Consider the following 7,934-nt stretch of genomic DNA (forward strand, 5'->3'; position numbering starts at 1 on the left):
CTTTTTGCCAAATCTGTTGCCCCCAGAACACAACAAGGATGCCAGCCTGCTAAACCAAGCACGCCATTGTCCGGAGACAGCCAACTGACCTGGAGTCTGCACAATCCTTCCCCATGTGGGAAGGCCACCCTCCCCTCCACACCCCCACTGTTATTAGGGATTTCTGGACTCAAGGGTAGGTAGGACGACGACCATGTCCAGCTTGAAGCAGCTAGAGGAGCTTGAGACCTTCGCCCATTGTCCTTTACAAGATTACAAAGGGTCTTAATATCTGAGAGGGAGGGATAGTTATTTTTTACGAACCATGGGTATGGACTTGGGGGGGGATGCTGGGGGAGGGAGATACTGGGTGGAGGGGAGTAAAGGGGAAAAAATTGGAACTACTGTAACAACATAATCAATAAAATATACTTAAAAAAAAATAAACAAATGGGACTACATCAAATTAAAAAGCTTCTGCAGAGCTAAGAATAATCATCAAAATGAGAAGGGAACTCACAGTATTGGAGAACATATCTGTCTACAATACACTGGACAAGAGTTTAACCTCCGAAATACATAAAAAGCTTACACAACTCAACACCAGGAAGACAAATGATTTAATTTAAAAATGAGCAAAGGATCTAAATAGACACTTCTCAAAGGAGGACATACAGATGACCCACAAACATTTGAAAAAAAAATGTTCGACATCACTAACCATCAGGGAGTTGCGAATTAAAACCACAATGAGATAGCACGTCTCATCTGCCGAAATGGCTATCATTAACAGATACAAATTTGAAAAAACAGCTGGTAAGGCTGTAGAGAAAAGGCAACCCTAGTGCACTGTTGGTGGGAATGCAGACTAGTGCAGCCACTGTGGAAAACAGTATGGAATTTCCTCAAAAAATTAAAAATGGAACTGCCTTTTGACTCATCAATTCCACTTCTGGGAATATATCCTAAAAAATCCCAAAACAAAAAATTCAAAAGAACATGAGTGCCTCTATGTTCATAGAAGCATTATTTACAATAGCTAAGATTTGGAAACAGCCTAAGTGTCCATCAGCATGAGTGTATAAAGAAATTGTGGTACAATTGTACAATTACGCAATAGAATACTATGCAATAGTAAAAAAGAAAGAATTCTTACCTTTTGCCACACCATGGATAGAATTTGAGATAATTATACTAAATGAAACAAGCCAGGCAATGAAAGACAAATACCATATGATCTCACTTATAAGTGGAATCTAATGAAAAAATAAATAAACTAATGAACAAAATAGAATCAGAGGTATAAAAACATGGAACAGAATGACAGCTGTAAGACAGGTGGGATGGTTGAAAGAAGGTGAAGGAATTAGACAAAGAACATATGTGCATGACCCATGGACATGCACAATGATGTAGGGGTTGGAGGGAGGAAAGGGGGAAAATTGGGATAACTGTAATAACACAAACAATAAAATATTTTTAAAATAAACATGTACAGTCTGACAGATGTTAATTCTATTTCCATTTTAAGAAGACTTTGTACCTTACAAAGTTGAGTCTATGTAATATTTGCATATAGATTCTCAAGAGTTTGTTTACCAGGACCATATCGTCTGAGGCTACATAGTCAGTTGCAGAAGACAATGTTCCTATTTGCAGTTATTTCTTCTTCGATCAGTAATGAGTAGCTTCCCTCACCAATCAGAGCTAATGCTCAATCAAATTATGCTCCTATCCTATATATATAACTTAAATATTTAGATTGAGAATGATATTGGGTCCCTCATCTTCATTCTCAACATTTACATTAACTGTCTACTCTTGCCTCTTAGTGGAAACAATTATTCACTCTGAGAGACAGGATAAGAGAACATAACATCAGGTAATCAAAATTCCCCATTTCTTCACATTCATGTATTAAGTAACCATGGACAGACCTTTAAACTCTCTGATTCTTGATCATTCACTAGAAATTCAGGATGTTAATTCCTGTCAGGAGTACTGTTAAGGCAAGTGATTTGTTAGGAATACTTCTGGTTCAAACCGCCACAACACTATATATATATTGCCAACATTTAAAAATAGACTTTTTAATGTCAAGATCACACAAGCAATGATTTTTAGAGTGACTTACAATACATATCACAATTATGTAAAGATCCATAGAAAATATTTTCTATTTTGGAATTCCCTTTTTTGAAAGACTACAGTTTCTCTTAAAGTTTATTTTTGTGCACCTTTCTATGAAGTTATCTGGAAATATATTCATATTTTAAATATTGATTTAGAAATTCTCCTTGATAATACTTCAAAAAAATTACCATTCTTACCCGAAAATGCACATACACACATTTAGTGAACACTTTCAATTGGTTTTCATAGATTTTATATCATTATGAGGCAATAAGGGACTTTAGAGCTCATGCTGTTTTAACCTTATTCTAAAGTAGAGAAAAACTAAATCCTAGTGGGGTTAAATGAAAAATCAGAGACACTCTGCTATATAACAGAATTTGGTGTATGATTCTAATCTACAGAGAATTCACCAAGAAATAAAAAACTTTATTTGTCCTGAAGAAATGCTCAAGTAAAGATGTTCAATTTTTACCACCTCTGAAATAATGAATTGTCTGCAGGAAATTATCAAAATAAACTCTTTTTTGTGGCCATATCTGTAACTTCAATAGCGCTTCACATTTGCATTATATGATTTGGTATTATATCAGACCAAAATATTGGGTATGTTCTAAAGACATCTTTTTTACCTTTGTCGTTGTGAATATTACAAATCCCATCCATTGTTATCTGTGAGAATACAGAGATATCACCCCTATAGATCTTACACAGGCAGATAATCTTTCAAACTAATAGTCTACCTTTATATCCAGTACTATTTCATGAGTTTCCTGGAAGCCATTAGTAACTACAATCTTTTATTCTGTCACATCGGGAAAAGCTTTTAATACAAACACTAAATGTATTAATGTGCAGCAAAATACAAGGATTGATAGCTGGTTCGATTTTTTTTTCAAGGATATACTTATATTTCTGATTTATGACTCTAACCTGACCAGTTTTTAATGTTTTAGTGGGATTAACAGAGATAATGTAATCATGCATAACCATTAATTGCTCTATTGCTTTCAAGAAATAGAAAAATCAAGTTCCTTGAATCACTACTTCTCATAAATTTTGCTCAGCCAGAAAAATCTAGCACAAATTTAATATATATAATGCAAGGTCAGTTTTTAAATATATATTGTACTTACTTCATAGTATCTTAGAAATATTCTTGTTCATCAAATGTTGGGTAATCTAGCAGTCTTATGTCTTTTGATCATCCTATACAAATGTAAGTAGGTCTATAATCTTAATAAGTGACTTTCCAGCGTCTTGACTGTTTTACTAATTTTCTTTTTGCCCAATTTCAACAAAAGAAAAACTTCTGACATTATGAGACAGAGAAATAGACTTCTGAGTGCCTTGAAAATCATCTGCTCTGTCAGGCTCTATATATGTAACGTGATATGTCAGTGATTCACTATCAAGTCCACTGCAGTGAAACAGGCACCAACAACTGTTCTATTAGCAGGCAAACATGCCACAGGAAAATAGTGATCTGAGCCTATGAAAAATGTAGATTCAAAATCAAATCACTTATAGATAATTAACATAATAATGTGCATTGACATTTTTTAGAAGAGTGCATATATTTTATATTGAAATAGGTTAACCAGTGTACAAAAGGATTTACTGGGTCAAATGGACATTTTTTTTTTTTTTTTAGTTTATGATTCCTTTCTGGTAATATTTTATCCCAGTCTTAATTAATATAAAAGGTAAGTTGCCTTTAATTTTTTTCCTTTAGTTTATTTTTTATAATTGATATGCCACATCATAAAAAACAGATTTCTCTAATGCAAGTTTTTATGTTTTAATTCTTTGTGTGTACAAAAATGGATACACAAATTCATAGTTGTGAACATTCATACACTCTTTTTCCTAAGAACCAGGATTCCCTATTAATCAGTCTCAGCTTCTTCATTCTTTATCACATTTTTCTTTTTGCTTCCTTCTGTTGTTTCATACTTAGGAGGTCTTTGGTAAATGCATTCACCCCTTTCCTGCTCCACTATTTGCAAATGAACTAATCTTAGTTTCTTTGGAATATGTAAATGCCTAGATCTCTATTGAGGGGTGAGAAAGTGGTGGTTTGCAGGAAAGATGGAACACACTCCACCCAGATACACCGATTTGGAAAGAGAAAGAACTTCCTAATGTTTAGGGGCAGACAGGATAACTTGCTGATTCCTGGGACCTTGAAGTAGTGATAGCTCACAACAGTTCCCAATAAAAGACCTTCACCCACCTAGACAAAGATACATACTTTCACCCTGAGAGGGAATAACTTCTCTTAGAAAATCATGGAATCAATGGGGAAAATTACACTGCAATGTTAAGGGCAAAAGGTTGGGTGAAATAAAAAAACATACTATTTATAAATTAGTAATAGCACCGATTTCTTAGTCTAGAGTATGCAGCAGTTCTTTAGTGGAATAGAATCTCACTACTTGCCATTTTTAATGTATTTTATTAAAATGTTTCAAAGTATATGTACTTGTTTTGATAAAAATGTGTATCTTATGATTGTGGATTCAATCATGCTCAACTAATTATTTTGTTTTGTATATTCCCCAAATGCTTGACATATTGCCATTGGAAGATTTCAGGACTGAATAAATATCACCTAAAAAATTAAGATTCTGACACTCAGAGCAGTGAAAGACAGGTCAAGGAAGCTCCCAAACTAAAAAACAATTTAAAATAATATTTAAAGGAATTTTGTATTTCATGAATTATGCAAATTGGAAAAATAAAAATTGTACAAAGGCACCAATCACTCATATATCCTGCCTCAGTTACTCAGAGCATCACTGATTTGTAGAATAGATGAATAAAAAATGATTAACAATAACAAAACCTATAACAATTTCAAAGAAGTATTTTTTTCATGAACCACCTGCATGAGAAACATCCATGCTGTTTTTTAATACAGAGTCTTAGGCCTGATTCTCAGAAATATGAAGTTTATCCAGGAAGATACTCAGAAATTTGCCACTGTAACCAGCCCATCTAGTTCAGAGAGCTCCCTGTGAAAATCTGTACCTTTCTAGTTCAGGGAACTCCCTATGAAAATCTAGAAAGCATCATCTATGAGAGGACTGTACAATCTCAGTGATATTTCTTTTTTAAAAAACTATATAAATCAAATTCCAAACTTTATCCCCATTCCTAACTCTCTGTTGTCCCTCCACAATAGTTATTCTTATCAACCCTTTTCTAATTAAAAGCTAAGTTTCATGAGAATAGAGACATGCCTGGCTGAGACACCTATATTCCCTGTGCCGAGTATTATAGGAACTCAGAATTTAGTTATTTATTGAACCAATGAATAAATCAACAGCAAGGATCAAACGATCCATTGAACATAACTGAAATGACATTCTAGTAATATGTATTTTATGGTAGAGTTAAACTATGTATGTGTGTGTATATGTATACATACCCAATCTTTTTTTTTTTTTTTTTTTTTTTGAGAGGCTTCCCCATTTTTTATTCAGTCCCAATAAATTAGAGAGCAGGATGGAGGCAGGATCTCTTAGGTGAGGATGCTGCTAACTGAAGGCAGCAACTCGGTCACGTGTTCCAAGGTGCCCACTGTTTGGCACAGGGGGTTGTCCTGCAGGTTGAGGAGCACCAGCTTGGAGCAGGTAGCCACAGGCTGAAGTGCTGCAGGCTGCTGGAGACGGTTGTTGCACAGTAAGAGCTCCTGTAGCCGGGGAAGGTTAGTGACACCATCCAGGGACTCTGTGGCATTATTGCCGGCTTGTAGCACCTCAAGGCAGTGCAGGGCAGCCAGGGCAGGGGGCAGGGCACGGAGACGAATGTACGACATGTCAAGATGAGTGACCAAGAGCAGCTGTTCCAGATGGCAGAGCACTGTCAGATCCTTGTGACTCAGGTGCAGCACGCGCACCTCCGCAGACTCCATCTTGAGGACACTGTTTTCCAGCAAGAACTTGCTGCGCAGGTCATCCAGGTATGTTGCCCGCATTGGGTCCACAGCCTTGAGGGTCTGGAAGTACTGCAGCGTCTCCTTCTCATACAGGAGGGGGTCCAGCGCCCGCATCAGCAGGATGATGGTGAGCAGGCACCATTTATTCTCAGGCTCCAGCTCCCGGAGCTCCTTACAGGATTGAAGCTCAGACTGTAGCACCGTGGACTTCTCCATCGACAGCTCACACCTGAAGAGCTGGTCATCTGTGGCTGAGTCTCGGCACCAGCCCTCTTGGTGGCCTTTTAAGAGCACACACTCCTTGTGGATATCGCCTGCTGTCCAAATGACACGAAATGTATGCTGGGGCAACTGGTCATTGAAGGAGGCAGCAGGCAGGTCACAAAGCCAGACATGACCGGGCCGTTTCCTGCCATCTGGAGTCCTCCACTCCACAGGCATGGGATGCTCATCCACCGTGAGCAGCAAGGTCCCCGACCTAGAGTCCACCAGGATGGGCCGAGAGAAGGAGACCGTGAAACAGGCCTCGTCCCGGCTCACGTGCAGGCGGTGCAGAGCATCTTGGGGGTCAGCTCGTCCCAGGAGCCAACGGTGATAGAACCAGGCACTCTGATCATTGGGGTCAGTGAAGAAGGCATTCTGCACCAGCTCCAGCTCTTTGAGCAGCACATCCTCAGGCAGGCGTCCCTGTGGTCCAGAGTCGGGCTGGGGATGCAGCTGGGCAAGAGACAGGAGCGATAGTGCCAGGAAGAGTAGTTGGAGAAGTTTCGAACGATGAGGCTGTCAGTGGAAGCAAGCTCCTCTGCAGGGGACACAGCTGCCTGTGCAGCCACAAAACGCCAGTAGTCCCAGCAATGAAAGTTCCGTTCATCAACCTCGAGGAAGCGGGCACGCAACTCTAGCTCCCGAGCCCAGTTGGGCTCTGGCAAGTGGCTCAGCAGCCAGCAGCCGTGGTGCCAGGTACCGTAAGACTTGGGGTTCACCCTCAGGCAGCTCTCCAGAAAGCCCAGTTCTGCCTTCACCGGAGCGGCCAGCTCCTCAGGGGACTTCTGGGCCTCCTCCAGCTGCTGGAGCACCTCTCGTCGACAGTTCCAGAGGGTGGCAAAGTCAGGGTTGGCGCCCAGAATCTGGCTTGTTAGTTCCAGCACTGACTCATCCAGCTCACCAGTCTGGCGCTTCTGGAAGACAGTCTGAGTGGCTGACTTGTATAGTTTTTGGCTTCCGCCTGCTCTTCCGAAGTCTTCACCTTCAGGCGCCCGTGCATGATGCCGGTCCAGGGTTCAAGCCAGGGGTGGGGTCCAGTGGCAGCCTGTGAAACCTGCGCTGGGAGGCAGCGTGGAGTCTACATATCCGATTATAAATGACATCTTCGCTTTGTGGACAAGAAAACTGAGATTAAAAAGAGAGTCTCATGTTGTTAATTCCAGTTTATCCAATGAAGGTAGCAGCCTTCTTAGTGCCATTCCCATTGAGGATAAATTCTGCAGTCAGATCCCTAATTATCATTCAGAACTTCAGGAAGAAGAATGACCTTAGTGCCCCTTTCACAGATTCAGAAACAGCAATATGAAAATATGCTAATTTATGAAATGAGCATAATCAGCAAACAACAGAAATAAAGAATACACATTTCACATGGTGATCAAATGTTATTTATTCCCCCAAAACTAGCATAACACCTCACTAATTCATTGAACTACTCTGCAGAATTTCAGCACTGCTGTGAAATCCCATCACACTTTCTGGGGCCACTATGACAGTCATATAATTTCTGCCACGTATTGTTATTTGACATATGGTTTTCCCCATAAATAAACTGTGAGCTACTTCAGGGGTCAAACATTGTATTTTACTTATTGGAATGTTACTTTCCCTAACC

The 7,934-nt window shown here is 39.4% G+C and overlaps 1 pseudogene; it reads right to left on the minus strand.

The window, feature by feature from the left end:
- Positions 1-5,590: 5,590 nt before the first annotated feature.
- LOC150020826 (geranylgeranyl transferase type-2 subunit alpha pseudogene) lies at positions 5,591-7,391 on the minus strand (annotated as a pseudogene).
- Positions 7,392-7,934: the final 543 nt, after the last annotated feature.

Source organism: Furipterus horrens, unplaced genomic scaffold (assembly GCF_987537825.1).
Source record: "Furipterus horrens unplaced genomic scaffold, mFurHor1.1.pri manual_scaffold_1, whole genome shotgun sequence".
NCBI lineage: Eukaryota > Metazoa > Chordata > Mammalia > Chiroptera > Furipteridae > Furipterus > Furipterus horrens.